This window comes from Oncorhynchus mykiss, chromosome 27, assembly GCF_057628025.1.
Source record: "Oncorhynchus mykiss isolate SJ-2025 chromosome 27, ASM5762802v1, whole genome shotgun sequence".
Classification (NCBI taxonomy): Eukaryota; Metazoa; Chordata; class Actinopteri; order Salmoniformes; family Salmonidae; genus Oncorhynchus; species Oncorhynchus mykiss.
In genome coordinates, this window is record NC_143048.1 from 16,514,755 (window position 1) to 16,536,257 (window position 21,503).

The 21,503-nt window shown below is 43.4% G+C and overlaps 1 pseudogene; it reads right to left on the reverse strand.

Annotated features, from left to right (window-relative positions):
- Positions 1–1,212: 1,212 nt before the first annotated feature.
- LOC110507175 (POU domain class 2-associating factor 1-like) lies at positions 1,213–19,018 on the reverse strand (annotated as a pseudogene).
- Between the last annotated feature and the right edge of the window lie 2,485 nt (positions 19,019–21,503).

Genomic DNA, 21,503 nt, shown 5'->3' on the forward strand with positions numbered 1-21,503 from the left:
GGGCATTAACACATGTTATAACAGGAATAAAAGGTTGAAGGCCTGATGGAGGACGTTGTCATTGGTGATAGATTTTCAAGATGTGCCAAAAAATATAGATATATTTTAGAGATAAGACTGTGGTTCCCTTGATGATTTATTTGGAGTTTAAAACACTTTTATTATGCCACACTGTTAGTTGTGTTTCATTTCATACTTAATTTTGATAAGATAAAGATAAGCATTTTCTGTTTAATCTTCAACTGAAAATCAGAATGTTCTGTAATAGTTGTGTTTAGAGCATATCGTGTGAGGCCTTAGAACTGTCAGTTCTGTCCACTCTGAAACGTATTAGTATGCTATTGAAGTCTTAAATTGAGTAATGGCATTCAAATGAATTTACAAGTTAACTTTCATTAAAAACATACAGAAAGAGTAGAGGTTTGACAATTATTGACAGAATATGTTTGACATAATACATTTTGAAGCCTCACACGGTCTTCAGGATCTCTAAATACTGTAATGTAACATACTGTAACGTAACATTCCTTCAAACACAAACCAATAAACTGAAAGTCTTGCTGGACCTCAGACCTGTAGTAGTTGGTTTTCTTCAGGTGGGTGTGACAGGTGTGCTTCAGAGCCCCTTCTCTGACGGTTTCCCCTGGGGCCTGGGGGGTGGTAGACATGAAAAACCCACAGGGGAGCCACAGATGGGACGGCCAGATAAACAGAGAACCAAGGCCTTTCCCACTCTTGGACCATAGTTAGCTGACAGCCATAACTTCTGATTTCAAAAGATAATGACAAGAGAGTGCAAGGCTACAGGCAAGATGATGTTTTCATGTTTTATGTCAAATACTCTTCAAAACAGACCCTGGATAAATATCAATATGGGTTCAGTTAACAATTGAATGACATCTCAGAGTAACTACTTTTAAAACAACTGTATTCGATTATGGTTGTCAGAAAGGAGGTATTTCTTTAACAAATAAACATCTTACAAGTAATTTAAATTGATTCGGGACAAATCATTCAAGGCCTGTCTTTCAGTTACAGCATCTATAATACATGACAGCAGTTATTTTAAGCACCATGTACCTGAATTATGAGCAATAGAAATACAAGGGTTACCGACATAATACATTCATTTATAACCCATAGATAAAACATTCATAAGCATTCTGTAAACATTTCAAAAATGATTATGACTGGTTCCAACACTAATATATCTTAGACACTGGGGAAGAAGTTTGAGGAACTGTTCACATATGTGTATTTGTCATCCTGATCCTGGTCCTCCAGAAGTTTCTCCAGAGGGTTGGGCTCTTCAGCCACAGCAGGACTCTGCTCCGGGGGCTGGGGGTCCTGCTGGGGCATGGTAGGGGTCACTGTCATGGACATGGGAAGCAACTGAGACCAGCCAGAGTGGCAGGGTGAAAGGCAAACTGCACGCCCGATGTAGGGATGGTGGTTAGCGGCTGGGTCCACGGGATATAAGTCAACACTGAGTCCTGGAGGTCCACTTGCGTGAGGGCTGTGGACGTAGGTGCTAGGGTCTGAACCGACAACAGTGGATGTGTTTGTAGTCAAAACCCAGCTGTGTTACAACTATTTTGTACAGGTGAAGGTGTATATTACTATGCTCTGTGGATATGATGGAATGTTTACAGAGTTTATGCTTTAAACCTCTTAAAGATCATACCCTTTTTTTCAATTTTTGCCTAAAATGACATACCCAAATCTAACTTCTCAATCAGGGACAGCTGTCTATCGTTGTCTCTGATTGGGAATCATACTTAGGTTGCCCCTTTCCCCTCCTTTCAGTGTGGGTAGTTGACTTTGTTAGAGGCATTATAGCCGAAGTTAAGCTTCACGGTAGTTTCCTTGTTTTGTTGGCAACATTTCTATAAATAAAAGGAAAATGTACGCTCACCACGCTGCACCTTGGTCCGCTTCTTACGACGCCCATGACAAACTGCCCATACATAGCTCAGGACCTGAAGCAAGGATATGCATATTCTTGATACCATTTGAAAGGAAACACTTTGAAGGTTGTGGAAATGTGAAATTAATGTAGGAGAATATAACACATTAGATCTAGTAAAAGATAATACAAACAAAAAAACATACTGCTCATTCTGTGCATGATTTCCTGCAAGACAGGAATGTCAGTGTTCTGCCATGGCCAGCGAAGAGCCCAGATCTCAATCCCATTGAGCACGTCTGGGTCCTGTTGGATCGGAGGGTGAGGGCCAAGGCCATTCCCCCCAGAAATGTCCGGGAACTTGCAGGTGCCTTGGTGGAAGAGTGGGGTAGCGTCTCATAGCAAGAACTGGCAAATCTGGTGCAGTCCATGAGGAGGAGATGCACTGCAGTACCTAATGCAGCTGGTGGCCACACCAGATACTGACTGTTACTTTTGATTTTGACCCCCGCCCCCCTTTGTTCAAGGACACATTATTCCATTTCTGTTAGTCACATGTCTGTGGAACTGGTTCCGTTTATGTCTCAGTTGTTGAATCTTGTTATGTTCATACAATGTTTACACATGTAAAGTTTGCTGAAAATGAACGCAGTTGACAGTGAGAGGACGTTTCTTTTTTTGTTTAGATGTTTAGATGTCCGGGCGGGGTGGGTGTGGAGCCAGAGACAGCAGTGCGGTCATTCCTACATTTGAACATATACATTTATTTGATCAAACAAAACTATGCTACATTTTATCTCTGGGATCCTCAGCATGACAAATCAGAGCAAGATTACTGAATGTAAGTACATTATTTCCCTTCAGAGGTGAATGTATCAAAACAGTTGACGTGATAAAAATGTTTTGTTGTTGTGCACTCTCCTCAAACAATAGCATGGCATTTTTCACTGTAATAGCTACTGTTAATTAGAACTGCAGTTAGATTAACAAAAATTTAATCTTTCTGCCCATTTAAGACATGTCTATGTCACAGAAAGTTGTCTGTTGTTTAGAACGTCATTCTATTCACATTAGCACACTTTAGCATCCGTCCCGGTTTAGGGACACCCATCCCGTAGAGGTTAATTCAATTGGCATCAAGATTAGTTGCTCTTTCACTCTCCCCAAAGTTGGTAAAAAGAGGTGTGTGTGTGTAGGTGAGTATGGAGGATGGGCCCACCATGTACATGTCAGTGGGGAGGGGCAAGGTGGTGGAGGTAGTGGTGGTGGGGTCATGTTGTTGGAGGTACTCTGGGTAGGACCAATGGTTCATGGGCTGGAGAGCAGTAGCTGCAGGCTGGGCTATCCAACCTGCACAGAGGCCGACATCATTGACTGTGGAGGAGTCATTGGATAGGCTACTAGCCACTTCAAACCTGGAAGTCCCTATGGATATACCATACTGGGTTAGCACTAGTAGCCAATAGTAATGTAAAGATTTAAACGTATCCAAATAAATGATGGGAATATATACTCCAATTCACTTACCAAGACGTGCATATGAAGGCAAGTTGTTGTTTGTGATCCCAACCTGTGAAAAATATGTACTGAGAAATCTACCTGAAGGAAGGGAATCTAAATTCACTCCACTTCACTCTTTATTATTTAAGCTGAGTTACAATGGTATTTGGGCTTTAAAGCTCAGGAGTTTACATTCAAATGCTGTATGTGCATTATCAACGGTAAACCCCGGGTGGTGAGTGATTTTAATCCTTTTAAATGCCAACATCATTTCAACAGTAGCTACAAATCCACTGGCTTATATAGGCATGATCCCTGTGTGTAGAACAATGTATTCACTTGCATTACTTCACAGTTGAATAATAAGTAAATTATATCCATGTATGTGTGTGTGTGTGTGTGTGTGTGTGTGTGTGTGTGTGTGTGCGTGCGTGTGTGCGTGTGTGTGTGTGTGTGTGTGTGTGTGTGTGTGTGTGTGTGTGTGTGTGTGAAGTATGTGGGAATTTGGAGCAAACAGTGGAATGGCAGAAAGGATCTGGAACAGGAGACTATTAAATTGAATCCAGGCATGCAAATTCACTTGGCAGGCTGGAGCACTTAATCGTATACTGTATATTGTTGTTGCAAGAGGTGTTTCATATATTATATGGTATATTCATCTATTACTTCATTTTGCATTTCTCTTTTTTTTTTAAAGACAAATACCACACATTTAGTCAAATAAATTGAACTCAGTCTAACTTCTTCTACTGATCAGCTGAACCCTTCCCGGAACCTCTGAGAACCTCTCTTTTTAGACTATCAGGTCCCTCTGAGAACCTCTGAGATTCAAGTAACACAGTCCATTTAGTTGGGTATCCCTCCTTATTTTAACAGGCCCTCGATCTTTCTATCGCATCATGGTCTGTTGGTTGGAGTGTAGTGTTGAGAATGCCGTACTCTGTGTGCCTTGTGAGTTTTCAGGTAATTAATAGGTTGAGAGGTTGGTAAGAGGGCTCGTTGGCATGGCTGAGCGGAGCTGATTTGCATAGGCCCTGTGCCCAGCCTTGCAGCCAGGTAGTAACTGTCATGGAAAAACACCTGTATTATATAAGGAGAAAATCCCCTTTTCTACCCTGCTGTAGGAATCTGATCTGATCTTCTCCAGGCTCCTTTCAGTTGACGTTGTGCATGTCCAGCCGAACGAAAGGCCATCTCTCTCGGTTTTTAGGGCATGTTGTAAAGATAAGAAGAAATGCTGAAGATTCTGTTTGACGCTTCAGGATGACAGGTTGACACTTATCTAAAATGTTTCCAATTGCATTCCTGTGGCTTGGCCTCTGTTTTCTTTTGTTTCCTGCTCTGTCTTGTTCAATCCTCTTATAGAATGACAGGCTCACAAGCCCTGTCATTTTGAATTCCGTAAAGAGAGTGTGGAGGACGTGAAACAATTATTACTATCTATCAACAATGACAAACCACCGGGGTATGACAACTTGGATGGAAAATTATTTAGGTTAATAGCGGATGATATTGCCACTCCTTTTTGCCTTATCTTCAATTTAAGCCTACTAGAAAGTGTGTTCCCTCAGGCACGGAGGGAAGCAAAACATTTTTTGCTACATAAGAATAGTACAAAAAAACAGAACTGGTTCAAATAGCCAACCAATCATCCTGTTACAAACTCTTAGTAAACTTTTGGAAAAAAAACGGTGTTTGGCTAGATACAACGCTACTTTACAGTTAACAAATTGACAACAGACTTTCAGCACGCTTATAGGGAAGGACATTTAACAAGCACAGCACTTACACAAATGACCGATGATTAGCTGAGAGTAACTGATGAAAAAAAGATTGTGGGGGCTGTTTTATTAGACTTCAGTGCGGTTTTTGACATAATCGATCATAGTCTGCTGCTGGAAAAACGTATGTGTTATGGCTTTACACACCCAGCTATATTTTGGATAAAGAGTTACCTGTCCAACAGAACACAGAGGGTGTTCTTTAATGGAAGCCTCTCCAACATAATCCAGGTAGAATCAGGAATTCCCCAGGGAAGCTGTCTAGGCCCTTTACTTTTTTCAACTTTACTAACGACATGCCACTCAGTAAAGCCAGTGTGTCTTTGTATGCGGGTGACTCAACAATATACACATCAGCTACTACTAGGTAAAGCTCCGCCTTATCTCAGCTCACTGGTCACGATGGCAACACCCATCCGTAGCACGCGCTCCAGCAGGTGTATCTCACTGATCATCCCTAAAGCCAACACCTCATTTGGCCGCCTTTCGTTCCAGTACTCTGCTGCCTGTGACTGGAACGAATTGCAAAAATCGCTGAAGTTGGAGACTTTTATCTCCCTCACCAACTTCAAACATCAGCTATCTGAGCAGCTAACCGATCGCTGCAGCTGTACATAGTCTATTGGTAAATAGCCCACCCATTTTCACCTACCTCATCCCCATACTGTTTTTATTTATTTACTTTTCTGCTCTTTTGCACACCAATATCTCTACCTGTACATGACCATCTGATCATTTATCACTCCAGTGTTAATCTGCAAAATTGTAATTATTCACCTACCTCCTCATGCCTTTTGCACACATTGTATATAGACTCCCCCTTTGTTTTCTACTGTGTTATTGACTTGTTAATTGTTTACTCCATGTGTAACTCTGTGTTGTCTGCTCACACTGCTATGCTTTATCTTGGCCAGGTCGCAGTTGCAAATGAGAACTTGTTCTCAACTAGCCTACCTGGTTAAATAAAGGTGAAATAAAATAAAATAAAATAAATAAATAAATAAACTACAGCTAGTGAAATGACAGCAACACTTAACAAACACTTAGTTTAAAAATTGGTGGCAATGAATAAGTTAGTCCTAAATACTGTATAAAAAAACCTAAAATAATTGTATTGGGGACAAATCCTTCACTAAACCCTAAACCTCAACAAAACCTTGTGGTGAATAATGTGGAAATTGAGCAAGTTGAGGTGACAAAAATGCTTGGAGTAACCCTAGATTGTAAATTGTCATGGTCAAAACATTGACACAACAGTGGCTGAGATGGGGAGAAGTTTGTCCATAATAAAGCATTGCTCTGCCTTCTTAACAGCACTATCAACAAGACAGTTCCTGCAGGCCCTAGTTTGGTCGCACCTGGACAAGATGGCGCCGATAGAGATGGCAGCTTCACTTCGAGTCCTTAGGATACTGTGCAGTATTTTGTTTTTTATGTATTATTTACATTGTGTATGTATGTATTACATTACATTTACATTGTTAGCCCAGAACACCTTAAGTGATATTACACACACCCGGGAAGAACTATTGGATATCAGAGAGACATCAACTTACCAGCACAACCAGCGCTACGACCAGGAATAAGACATTCCCAAAGCAGATCCTTTGTCTGCACCTCCCAGGGCATTTGAACTGATTTTGCTTTCCAAAGAGTTATCCGGGATTGTAACATACTCTGTTTCATGGAAACATGGCTAGCTGGGGATATGCTGTCAGAGTCCATACAGCCAACGGGATGTTCAGTGCATCGCACTGACAGGAATAAACATATCTCTGGTAACAAGAAGGGCAAGGGTGTATGTTCCATGATTAACGACTCATAGTGTAATTGTAACAACATACAAGAACTCAAGTCCTTTTGTTCATCTGACGTAAAATTCCTCACTGTCAAACGCCGACCATATTATCTCCAAAGAGAACTCTCCTCAGTTATCGTCACAGCCGTGTATATCCCATCGCAAGACGGCCATCAAGGAACTTCATTGGACTTTATGAAAACTGTAAACCATACAGTTGAAGTCGGAGGTTTACATACACCTTAGCCAAATACATTTAAACTCCGTTTTTCACAATTCCTGACATTTAAACCTAGTAAAAAGTATCTTTCTTAGGTCAGTTTGGATCACCACTTTATTTTAAGAATGTGAGATGTCAGAATAATACTAGCCAGAATGATTTATTTCAGCTTTTATTTTTTCCATCACATTCCCAGTGGGTCAGAAGTTTACATACACTCAATTAGTATTTAGTAGCATTGCCTTTAAGTTGTTTAACTTGGGTCAAACATTTCAGGTAGCCTTCCACAAGCTTCCCACAATAAGTTGGGTGAATTTTGGCCCATTCCTCCTGACAGACCTGGTTTAACTGAGTCAGGTTTGTAGGCCTCCTTGCTCGCACCCGCTTTTTCAGTTCTGCCCACAAATTTTCTGTAGGATGGAGGTCAGGGCCTTGTGATGGCCACTCCAATACCTTGACTTTGTTGTCCTTAAGCTACTTTGCCACAACTTTTGAAGTATGCTTGGGCTCATTGTCCATTTGGAAGGCCCATTTGCGAACAAGCTTTAACTTCCTGACTATTATCTTGAGATGTTGCTTCAATATGTCCACATAATTTTTTCTTTCTCATGATGCCATCTATTTTGTGAAGTGCACCAGTCCCTCCTGCACCAGTCCCTCCGGCTTGCAAGCCTCCCCCTTTTTCCTCCAAACATAACGATGGTCATTATGGCCAAACAGTTCTATTTTTGTTTTATCAGACCAGAGGACATTTCTCCAAAAAGTACCATTTTTGTCCCCATGTGCAGTTGCAAACCGTAGTCTGGCTTTTTTATGGCGGTTTTGGAGCAGTGGCTTCTTCCTTGCTGAGCGGCCTTTCAGGTTACATCGACACAGGACTCATTTTACTGTGGATATAGATACTTTTGTACCCGTTTCCTCCAGCATCTTCACAAGGTCCTTTGCTGTTGTTCTGGGATTGATTTGCACTTTTAGTACCAAGGTTCTTTCATCTCTAGGAGACAGAATGCGTCTCCTTCCTGAGCGCTATGATGGCTTCGTGGTCCCATGGTGTTTATATTTGCGTACGATTGTTTGTACAGATGAACGTGGTTACTTCAGGCATTTGGAAATTTCTCCCAAGGATGAACCAGACATGTGGAGGTCTACACATTTTTGTTCTGAGTTCTTGGCTGATTTCTTTTGAATGTTCTAATGATGTCAAGCAAAGAGGCACTGAGTTTGAAGGTAGGCCTTGAAATACATACACAGGTACACCTCCAATTGACAAATAATCTGTCTGTAAACAATTGTTGGAAAAATTACTTGTGTCATGCATAAAGTAGATATCCTAACCGACTTGCCAAAACTATAGTTTGTTAACAAGAAAATTGTGGAGTGATTGAAAAATGGGTTTTAATGACTCCAACCTAAGTGCATGTAAACTTCCAACTTCAACTGTAAATCCTGAGGCTGAATTTATTGTAGCAGGGTCCACAGACAATCACAGATTACAAAAAGAAAACCAGCCCCGTCATGGACATCGACGTCTTGCTTCCAGACAAATTAAACAACTTCTTTGCGTGCTTTGAGGACAATACAGTGCCACTGACGCAGCCCACTACTAAAGACTGTGGGCTATCCTTCTCTGTGGCCGACGTGAGTAAAACATTTAAACGCGTTAACCCCCGCAAGGCAGCTGGCTGGTGTGTTTACGGACATATTCAATCAATTCCTACTGCAGTCTGCTGTCCCCACATGCTTCAAGATGGCCACCATTGTTCCTGTTCCCAAAAAGGCTATGGTAACTGAACTAAATTACTATTTCCCTGTAGCACTCACTTCTGTAATCATGAAATGCTTTGAGGGACTAGTCAAGAATCATATCACCTCCACCCTACCTGTCACCCTAGACCCACTTCAATTTCCTTACCCCCCCAATAGGTCCACAGATGATGCAATCGCCATCACACTGCACACTGCCCTATCCCATCTGGACAAGAGGAATAGATATGTAAGAATGCTGTTCATTGACTACAGCTCAGCATTCAACACCATGGTACCCTCCAAACTCATCATTAAGCTTCAGACGCTGGGTCTTGACCCTGCCCTGAACCACTGGGTCCTGGACTTCCTGATGGGCCGCCCCCAGGTGGTGAAGGTAGGAAACAACATATCCCCTCCGCTGATCCTCAACACTGGGGCCCCACAAGGATGCGTTCTCAGCCTCCTCCTGTACTCCCTGTTCACACACGAATGTGTGCCATGCACGCCTTCAACTCAATCATCAAGTTTGCAGATGACAATACAGTGGTAGGCTTGATTACAAAAAATGACGAGACAGCCTACCTGGTACGGCAACTGCATTGCCCACAACCGCAAGACTCTCCTGAGGGTGGTGCGGTCTGCACAATGCATCACCGGGGGCAAACTACCTGCCCTCCAGGACACACCCGTTGTCACAGGAAGGCAAAAATATCATCAAGGACAATAACCACACAAGCCACTGTCTGTTCACCCCGCTTCCATCCAGAATGCGAGGTCAGTACAGGTGCATCAAAGCTGGGACAGAGAGATTGAAAAACAGCTTCTATCTCTAGGCCATCAGATTGTAAACAGCCACCACTAGCACAGAAATGCGGCTGCCTACCTACAGACGTGATATCGTTGGCCACTTTAATAAATGGAACACTAGTCACTTTAATAATGCCACTTTAAGAATGTTTACATATCCCGCATTACTCATCTCATATGTATGTAATGTATACTGTATCCCTCACTATCTATTCTTTACTATCTATTTCATCTTAGCCACTCTGTCACTGCTCATCCATATATTTTATACTTATATATTCTTATCCCATTCCTTTGTTGAAGAATTGGTGATATATTACCTGTTAGATACTGCTGCACTGTCAGATCTAGAAGTATAAGCATTTCACTACACTCACAGTAACATCTGCTAACCATGTGTATGTGACCAATAACATTTGATTTGATTTGAATACTGTTCAGTCGTGTGGTCAGGTATCACAAAGAGGGACGTAGGAAAATTGCAATTGGCTCAGAACAGGGCAGCACGGCTGGCCCTTAGATGTAATCTCTCCTGGTTCAAAGTGGAGGAGAGATTGACTTCATCACTACTTGTATTTCTGAGAGGTATTGACGTTGAATGCACCGAGCTGTCTGTTTGAACTACTGGCACACAGCTCGGACACCCATGTATACACCACAAGACATACCACCAGTGGTCTCTTCACAGTCCCCAAGTCCAGAACAGACTAAGAGAGGCGCACAGCACTACATACAGAGTACACAGAACTCTGTTCCACATCAAGTAACTCATGCAAGCAGTAAAATTAGATTAAACATAAAAAATAAACCTTATGGAAAAGCGGGACTGTGAAAAGACACAAACACAGGCACAGACACATGCATACACACACATGATAAAATACGCACTATACAGACATGTACACATGGATTTTGTGTGGTAGATATGTGGTAGTGGAGTAGTGGCATGAGGGCACACACTTAATGTGTTGTGAAATCTGTTGTGAATGTATTGTAAATGTTTTTAAAATTGGATAACTGCCTTAATTTTGCTGGATCCCAGGAAGAGTAGCTGCTGCCTTGGTGTAATAAGTAGAAATATAAATACACTAAATTCGTAGTTCTTGTTATGTTTCCCTCGCCGCTCTAGGGGGCACTGTCTTGGCATTGTGGAGATGAAGTCCTCGTTTCCTCGTCAGCAACCTCGTTTCCTCGTCTGAGTCTCAGACTCGCACCCCTTGCTATGGCTTTTCATCAGGCAGCCCTAAGGACGGCGCTATAGAGTCAATCACAGAAAGGAGAAACTGTCAGTTAGCTTATATCCGTGTGTCAGGGCAGCAAAGGGTTGAGTCTGCAACTAAAGACCTGTAGTTAGCTGCCCTGGGACTACAGGTGCAAATGAGCTTTGGCTATCCACGGCACATTTACATGGATGTTGCATTACTGTAGTATTGTGTAATATAATGTGCATTTTCCCCTGTAAATAAAAATATAAATATTATTAATTGATTGCTTGTAAGGGCGTTCGTCTGTAGGAGGAAGAGAAGCGGACCAAAGCGCAGCGTGGTGGTTATTCATGTTTTAATAAATCACTACACATGAACAAACTAACAAAAACAAGAAATGTGAAAACGCAAAACAGTCCTATCCTGTGACACCAAACACAGTGACAGGAACAATCACCCACAAACACACAGTGAAACCCAGGCTACCTAAGTATGATTCTCAATCAGAGACAACTAATGACACCTGCCTCTGATTGAGAACCATACTAGGCCGAAAACATAGAAATGCCCCAAAACATAGAAAAACAAACATAGACTGCCCACCCAACTCACGCCCTGACCATACTAAATAAATACAAAACAACAGAAATAGAGGTCAGAACGTGACAGTACCCCCCCCCAAAGGTGCGGACTCCGGCCGCAAAACCTTGACCTATAGGGGAGGGTCTGGGTGGGCGTCTGTCCGCGGTGGCGGCTCTGGCGCGGGACGCGGACCCCACTTCACCATTGTCTTAGTCCGCCTTATTGTCCGCCTCCCTGGCTTACTCACCATGGCCACCCCTCTCAATGACCCCACTGGACAGAGGGGCTGCTCGGGACAGAGGGGCAGCTCGGGACAGAGGTGAAGCAGCTGCTCGGGACAGAGGGACAACTGCTCGGGACAGAGGGACAACTGCTCGGGACAGAGGGGCGATAGCAGCTCGGGACAGAGGGGCGATAGCTGCTCGGGACCGAGGGACAGCTGCTCGGGACAGAGGGACAGCTGCTCGGGACAGAGGGGCGGCAGCAGCTTGGGACAGAGGGGCGACAGCTGCTCTGGACAGAGGGGCAGCTGCTGCTCTGGACAGAGGGGCAGCTGCTCGGGCGGCCCCTGGCTGACTGACGGCACTGGCGGCCCCTGGCTTACTGGCGGCCCCTGGCTTACTGGCGGCCCCTGGCTGACTGGCGGCACTGGCGGCCCCTGGCTGACTGGCGGCACTGGCGGCCCCTGGCTGACTGGCGGCACTGGCGGCCCCTGGCTGACTGGCGGCACTGGCGGCCCCTGGCTGACTGGCGGCACTGGCGGCCCCTGGCTGACTGGCGGCACTGGCGGCCCCTGGCTGACTGGCGGCACTGGCGGCCCCTGGCTGACTGGCGGCACTGGCGGCTCCTGGCAGACGGGCGGCACTGGCGGCTCCTGGCAGACGGGCGGCACTGGCGGCTCCTGGCAGACGGGCGGCACTGGCGGCCCCTGGCAGACGGGCGGCACTGGCGGCGCTGGGCAGACGGGCGGCACTGGCGGCGCTGGGCAGACGGGCGGCACTGGCGGCGCTGGGCAGACGGACGGCGCTGGGCAGACGGACGGCGTTGGCGGCGCTGGGCAGACGGGAGGCTCAGCTGGTGCTGGGCAGACGGGAGGCTCAGCTGGCGCTGGGCAGACGGGAAGCTCAGCTGGCGCTGGGCAGACGGGAAGCTCAGCTGGCGCTGGGCAGACGGGAAGCTCAGCTGGCGCTGGGCAGACGGGAAGCTCCGGCAACGCTGGAGAAGAGGAAGGCCCTGGTAGCGCCGGACAGGCGGGAGGCTCCGGCAGAGGCGCCGGACAGGCGGGAGGCTCCGGCAGAGGCGCCGGACAGGCGGGAGGCTCCGGCAGAGGCGCCGGACAGGCGGGAGGCTCCGGCAGAGGCGCCGGACAGGCGGGAGGCTCCGGCAGAGGCGCCGGACAGGCGGGAGGCTCCGGCAGAGGCGCCGGACAGGCGAGAGGCTCCGGCAGAGGCGCCGGACAGGTGGGAGGCTCCGGCAGCGCAGGAGAGGAGGAAGCCCCTGTAAGGATGGGCCGGAGAGACAGCCTGGTACGGGGGGCTGCCACCGGAGGGCTGGTGCGTGGAGGTGGTGACGGATAGACCGGACCGTGAAGGCGTACTGGAGATCTTGAGAGCAGTGCCTGACCAGCACCACGCCCGCCACAGTTAGCACTGCTAGGAGCACCGTAGTGCTGAGATGGCGCAGGACGTGCAAGGCTAGGGAGATGCACAGGAGGCCTGGTGCGTGAGGCTGGCACAGTCTTCACCAGACCCCTCGCACGCACCTCAGGATGAGTATGGAGAGCTGACCCCGGTGCCATTAAATCCCTGACACGCTCCGTCGGGCGAATGTCGTGCCTCATGCACCAAACCAGCAAGTCCCTCATATCACTCTCCTCCAATTTCCCCATTAACTCCTTCACAGTTTCTGCTTCGCTCACCTCCAACACCAGCTCTGGTTCTGAGCTCCTCCTTGGCTCCTCACGATAAACGGGGGGAGTTGGCTCAGGTCTGACTCCTGACTCTGCCACACTCCCCCTGTGCCCCCCCCCAAGAAATTTTTGGGGGTGACTCTCGGGCTTCCATCCGCTCTGCCGTGCTAGTTCCTCATAATGCCGCCTCTCTGCTTTTGCTGCCTCCAGCTCGGCCTTGGGGCGGCAATATTCTCCTGGCTCTGCCCAGGGTCCTTTCCCGTCTAGAATCTCCTCCCAAGTCCATCTCTCCAAGTAGTGCAGCCTCTCCCACTGCTGATTTTGCTGCTGCTGCTGTTGCTCCTCCTGCTGCTGCTTTTGCTGCTGCTGCTGTTGCTCCTGCTGCACCAGTCGCTTCTCCTGCTGCTGCTGTTGCTGCTGCCTCTGTTTACCACGCCGCTTGGTCCTTGGTAGGTGGGTGATTCTGTAAGGGCGTTCGTCTGTAGGAGGAAGAGAAGCGGACCAAAGCGCAGCGTGGTGGTTATTCATGTTTTAATAAATCACTACACATGAACAAACTAACAAAAACAAGAAATGTGAAAACGCAAAACAGTCCTATCCTGTGACACCAAACACAGTGACAGGAACAATCACCCACAAACACACAGTGAAACCCAGGCTACCTAAGTATGATTCTCAATCAGAGACAACTAATGACACCTGCCTCTGATTGAGAACCATACTAGGCCGAAAACATAGAAATGCCCCAAAACATAGAAAAACAAACATAGACTGCCCACCCAACTCACGCCCTGACCATACTAAATAAATACAAAACAACAGAAATAGAGGTCAGAACGTGACATTGCTCTTTAAAAATGTAGGTTGAATTTCTTATTGTTTGCTTCATGGGTGTGGTGGAGAGGTGTGCCCCTTTCTGTCCTGAGGTAATTTCAAGACAGTATTTTTGTCCATTTAGGAGACAGCTTTTGGCTCGAGAGCACCCCTAGTAACAAAAGTTATGTAAACAGTCTTTAATAAGAGGTATCATAGATGATTTGCTCCACTGATAGTGGTTCTGATTGGATAAGTGAACAGGAAGGAACATAATAGAAACAAAAGTTGAAGCTCAAGCTCAAGTGTGCTACACCCAGAAAACCGTATGTCTGTAGGCACTAAGACAGACCGAAACGCATGCTACCTCAGACATTCTGCATGTATTAGCTTGAAATGAGTGTGGTGGCCTCTTTAAGTAGGCCAAGTTGGAATTTGAAACGCACTTCTATTGTGAAACAAATATTTTCAACAACATGAGAACAGCACATACTCACTTGCTATATAAACTGTAATCTTTTTACAAACAATTTACTTGTCAATTTGATAGACTAGAATAGGCTATAGAGAATTTAATGCTGAGACATTATAAATAGAGGGAGCCATTTTCCCATAGGCATGTCATTAATGACAACATATTCAGAGTTTGATCGATGGACTCAGCGTGAATGAAAAATACCTTTGAGTCATAAATTGTGAGCAGCTCTGTTATCATTGTTGAAACGGATATTTTGGAAGTATAACTGTTACCAGTTCACATCTATTGCCTTCGTCGACTCCCACTTAATGAATTTGTTTTTAATTAACAATCTTCTCTTAATGATATGAACCAGTAGATATTTAATGCACATTCATGATAACTTTGACTCACTATCAGACACACTACCTGATCTTTCTCAGTGACATAATTAATCAAAAGGTTCAAAAGTTAGACATCACTCAACTAAGGCAAGGCATCTGCAGATGAAAAATCATGGTCTTTAGGCTCAGGAAATTGGTCCATAAAAATGTTACTTATTTAATACACACTTGGTTGACACCGGAAAGGAATATCATACCTTGCCTTTGACTTATACATTCCCCAGGTTTGACTATATGGTTTGACTATATTTTTTTGAACTTTGCCTTTAAAAATCACTGTCACATACAATAAGACACTGTTTGTCTGTGCACGTGTGTGACCAAGGTGTGTGAAACCGTGGGAACCCTTTTCCTGTTGTCAAGTGTCTAGAGACTGATGATGATATATAATGCAGAGAGTAAGGCCCTATGGTTTCAGATCTGGCTGTACACTGTAAGCACTTGGCCTGTTTTGTTAGCTGGATCGAGTCCTGCCACTTTCCTCTCCAAATCTAAATCAGAACATGAATGATTTACCCCCCAGCACAGTAAAGTACACTGACTCCAGGAGCAGTCAGCTGATTTAACTTTTTAACCAAATAACAATTTTAAATTACATTCACATTATCATTCAACTCTATAAGGCCCAATTATAAGCAGACAATAATGTAATAACAATTACTACTCCACCCCCATCCCCCCTACCCCTGCTGCATTCCTACATATCACTCAATGAGCCCATCAACGCTGCACTAAATGTCCTCCTACATCTACCAAGGGGCGGCAGGTAGCATAGTGGTTAGAGCGTTGGGCCAGTAATCAAAAGGTTGCTGGATCGAATTCCTGAGCTGACAAGGGGAAAATCTGTCAGGCAGTTAACCCACTGTTCCCCGGTAGACTGTCATTGTAAATAACAATTTGTTCTTAACTGACTTGCCTAGTTAAAAAAAAATGTTTTTACACTTAACTTACTGTGGTGCAAAAGACTGTAACTCATCCCATTGTAGTACATAATTCTGAATGTGTTGTTTCACCTGGAGTAGGATCAATGAGTAACTTCATATTACTGAATTGTTGATTATTTTCCATATTAACTACAGTATGGAGTTGTTGTTTCATCCAAACAGTGAAACTATAGTAAACAACCAGCTAATTACAGTAAAACTTTAGGCAAGTTGAAGGATAAGCATAAACTTAAAAAGTGAACTATCACTTTAATTACATTAAGTGTGTCTGTACTGTAGTCAAACAGACCTCATGCAGCCCCCGAGAAAGCTGTGGGCTCTCACAAGCAGTAACCACATGTATAGCATGCATGTCAGTGGGAAAGGAAGCTACGGCACACAGCATTACTCAGAGGTCAAACCATTAGAACCAACGGAAGGTAAAAGCATTAGCTATATAGCTGTGAAACGGAATACAGTGCATTCGTAAAATTATTCTAAAATGTATACAATTATGTTTTTCACTCATCAATCTACACGCAATAATGACAATGCGAAAACAGATTTTTTGATATTTTTGCAAATGTATTAAAAAAAAGAAAACAATAACACCTTATTTACATAAGTATTCAGACCCTTTGCCATGAGACTCGAAATTGAGCTCAGGTGCATCCTGTTTCCATTGATCATCCTTGAAATGTTTCTACAACTATATTGGAGTCCACCTGTGGTAAATGTAATTGATTGGACATGATTTGGAAAGGTACACACCTGTCTATATAAGGTCCCACAGTTGACAGTCAGAGCAAAAACCAAGCCTTGAGGTCGAAGGAATCGTCCGTAGCACTCAGAGATAGGATTGTGTCGAGGCACAGATCTAGGGAAGCGTACAAAAAAAATGTCTGAATCATTGAAGGTCCCCGAGAACACAGTGACCTCCATCATTATTAAATAGTAGAAGTTTGGAACCACCTAGAGCTGGCCGCCTGGCCAAACTGAGCAATCAGGGGAGAAGGGCCTAGGTCGGGGAGGTGACAAAAAACCCGATGGTCACTCTGACAGAGCTCCAGGAAACCTAGCACCATCTCTATGGTGAAGCATGGTGGTGGCAGCATCATGCTGTGGGGATTTTTTTCAGTGGCAGGGACTAGTAGACTAGTCAGGATCGGGGGAAAGAAGAATGCAGCAAAGTACAGAGAGATCCTTGATGAAAACCTGCTCCAGAGGAGTGGCTTCGGGACAAGTCTTTGAATGTCCTTGAGTGGCCCAGCCAGAGCCCGGACTTGAACCTGATTAAAAATATCTGGAGAAAAACTGAAAATAGCTGTGCAGCAACGCTCCCCATCAAACCTGACAGAGCTTGAGAGGATCTGCAGAGAAGAATGGGAGAAACTCCCCTAATACAGGTGTGTCAAACTTGTAGCATCATACCCAAGAAGACTCGAGGATGTAATCCCTTTTTTTAAAACTGTTTTTGCTTTGTCAGTATTGGTGGATTGTGTGTAGATTGATGAGGAAAAAAACGATTTAATCCATTTTAGAATAAGGCTGTAATGTAACAAAATGTAGAAAAAGTCAAGGGGTCTGAATTCTTTCTGAATGCACTGTATCATGTCATGTAAAATGCTGAATTTCATACGTTTGGAAGACCTTCATTATTTCTTTAAATAATGCATTATTATATTCCACTACCTATTGGTGAATATAACCTCTTAATGTAACTGCAGCAACCAGAAACTGTACAAATGGAAATTAGATTGAGCGAGTGTGTGAGGGGGTGTCCACATGTAATATGAACAAGAGCAGTTCTATTTATATATTTAATTGATATTAAATACAGCGATCTAAGAGAACATTAAAAAAATCGCGATTTCAGTCCTATTCCTCATAAACACAAACACTCACGAGCATGCACGCACGCCAAACACACTCAGACACGCATGCACACACACAATTCTGAGCTGTACAAAAGAGGAAGCAACGCAGCTGTGATGTGTTTTACAGTGGTGTGGCACTCAAGATTTTTGGCAACATGAAGACCAACCTCCAAATGATTGCCTTCCTGTTTCCAAAGGGGCTTCAACATAACGCTTTCTCCAGTGATTCTGACAACATTGATTTTAGCACTTTTACCACACGTCAATATGCTGAAGTAGGCAGTTACTCTCGTTAAAATTGTGGATCTCAAATTAGGATTTGGTTTGAAGTGCTACTTAAACACCATCCCTGTCTCTGATTAAAGAATGCAAAAATCCTTCTGTCCAAACAGAGGCCTACTCTTTTGTTCCTTTTATACTGGCCAAAGTATTACATCTCCATCTGCTGCTTTAGAAATACTTTCTAAGTCAAAAACCACAGTAAATCATCTTAACCATGACACTAGAGTGCATAACGGTGAGGAAGCTTGGAGAAGACTATCCATCAAGACTGACCTGAAACATGTCGCCACACGACCTGAACGGTTGACTCAGCAAATACTAAGTAGAAAATCCTTTTTCTGTAGGGCATGTTGTATCAATTATGACCCTCAACCTCTGACCCCAACTTTTAACCCTCAATGACAATGTGCAAAATGCTCATTCTCATGCCATAGTTCTCAGTGCTGTTATCTTGTAGTAATCATATGGACTTGTTCAACACTGTGCACATTTCCACAGCGCCCACATACAGTACGTACTGTATGATGACTGGTCAGTTGGAGGAGGTAGGCTAATTGACACTGAGTCACTTGCTATTACTTTCCATGCAATAATATGTTAGCATGCTGTAGTAAAGAATCTAACTGATTCTGTTAGGCAACATTTGATAAATTGATTAAAAAAAAAGTACAATATCATGCTTTTGAATACAGCACAACATTTGGTCAGATAAATGAATTAATTAACGAGTTGATGGGTCAACATTTCAAATTTCAATTTCGATTCAATTTTTTGAAAGGATCATGTACTTACATTTCTCCCAGGGCATGCTCTACAGCTGTCAGATATCTCAAGCTCTGAGTAATTTGTTGAGTTGCTTGACTTTTCTTAATAGGATCTGAGTTATGAAACAGAACCACAGTGAGTGATGGGTTTCAGTGACTTTCTTTATAGCAGCCGCTACAAAACCTCAAGTGATGTCACATCTCTTCCAACCACAGGTTTCCCTGAGTGGTCCCAGTGTCACCAACGCTCCACTGACATTGACTGAGAGCTTGACTACTACACTCTTTTACACTCTAAACATGTCAGTGTTCACCAAGATCCATTAGATGAGATGTATTTTACTTGAATGGTACCTACATAAGGACTATGAGAATTTGCGATAAATGTTTTATTATCCACACAATTCAAATAGTAACTATTAATAGTTACTGTTTTCTTTACATTCTTTATATTCAAACAAGATTACAACAGAGTAAGTATTGCTGCACAATATTGTACATGAAACAGTTCTTCCCCTCGTAAAGCCTGTAGAAATGTTGATTCATGGGGAAAACAAAGATAAAAATGTGCAGTTTTACGGCTAATCTCATGCTATTCTACACATTTTGCCATGAGGCTGAGAGAAACTGTTGCCGTTTAAAAGCAAATTTCCTGAAATTCTACACATTTTGTCATACTTGTGGCAAAGGCAGACAGATTAATAGGCTACACATGCAATAGTGTCTAAAAGACACATATAATCAACATTTCCAGGGTTTGAGACATCCATTGTAATCTTCCTGATATGTTACCTATAGCTACTATTTTGACCAGAACTAGAACATAATGAATACGTTTTAACTTACATTATCATGGTGAGATAATTATGTAGTTCCAGCTACTACTACTACGCCCTTGTCTAAAAGTTATCACTGTTCATTCTATTTTCTTCCCATGGCTTTTGAATGAGTGCACTGACTGATGCAAAGTATGGCTTCATTTAGATAGCTGATGCAAAGGAGCTGTTATAGAGGGGGTTTCAAATGATCACAGAGGTGTTCTGTGGCATTAAGCAAAATGAGCCGCTTGGATTACAATGAACATTTATATTCACCATGATGTATTTTGAGTGTAACTGTATTGTAACACTGAGGTTGTGTCTCTCAGAAGTAGCTTTCTGATTTCACAAAGGAAGACACCTCTCTGACTGACACATGCACATTACATACCCAGACACGCACACACACACATTTTCAAAATGTTTACAAATTAATACAAATAAAAAGTTGAAATGTCTTGAGTCAGTGAGTATGCAAACCGTTTGTTATGGCAAGCCTAAATAAGTTCAGGAGTAAAAATGTGCTTAACAAGTCACATAAGTTGCATGGACTCATTCTGTGTGCAATAATAGTGTTTAACAGTGTTAATAGTGTTTTTATTGACTACCTCATCTCTGTTCCACACACATACAACTGCACATACAATCTGTAAGGTCCCTGCATCGAGCAGTGCATTTTAAACACAGATTCAACCACAAAGGGAGGTTTTCCAATACCTTGCAAAGAAGGGCTCCTATTGCTAGATGGGTAAAAAAATAAAATAAGGGAATTCCCCTTTGAGCATGGTGAAGGTATTAATTACACTTTGAGTGGTGTATCAATAAACCCAGTAACTATAAAGAAACTGACAGAGTGAAAAGAAGGACGCCTGTACAGAATAAATATATTTGAAAACATGCATCCTGTTTGCAACAAGGCACTAAAATATATATTTTTTAAATGTGGCAAGCAATTCACTTTTTGTCCTGAATACAACATTTTATGTTTGGGGCAAATCGATTAAAACACATTACTGAGGACCACTCTCCATATTTTAAAGCATAGTGGTGGCTGCGTTATGTTATGGGTATGCTTGCAATAGTTAAGGACTGGGGAGTTTTTCAGGATAAAAAAATAAATAGAATGGAACTAAGCACAGGCAAAATCCTAGAGGAAAACCTGGTTCAGTCTGCTTTCCACCAGACACTGGTAAATTAATTCACCTTTCAGCAGGACAATAAACTAAAACACAAGGCCAAATCTACACTGGACTTGCTTACCAAGAAGACAGTGAACTTTCCTGAGTGGCCGAATTCAAGTTTTGACTTAAATCTGCTTGAAAATCTATGGCAATGATCAACCACCAATTTGACAGGGCTTGATAAAAAATAAAATAATGGGCAAATATTGCACAATCCAGGAGTGGAAAGCTCTTAGAGTCTTACCCAGAAAGACTCACAGCTGTAATCGCTGTCAAAGGTGCTTTTACAAAGAATTGACTCAGGCATGTGAGTCAATTCTATGTAAATGAGATATGTATTTATTTAATTTTCAATAAATGTGCTAAAATGTATAAAAATATGTTTTCACCTTGTCATTATGGGGTATTGTGTGTAGATGTGTGAAAACAAAATCTATTTAATCCATTTTGAATTCAGGCTGTAACATGTAGAGTAAGTTAAGGATGATTAATACATTCTGAAGGCACTGCTCCTGTGTAGGGATACCGAT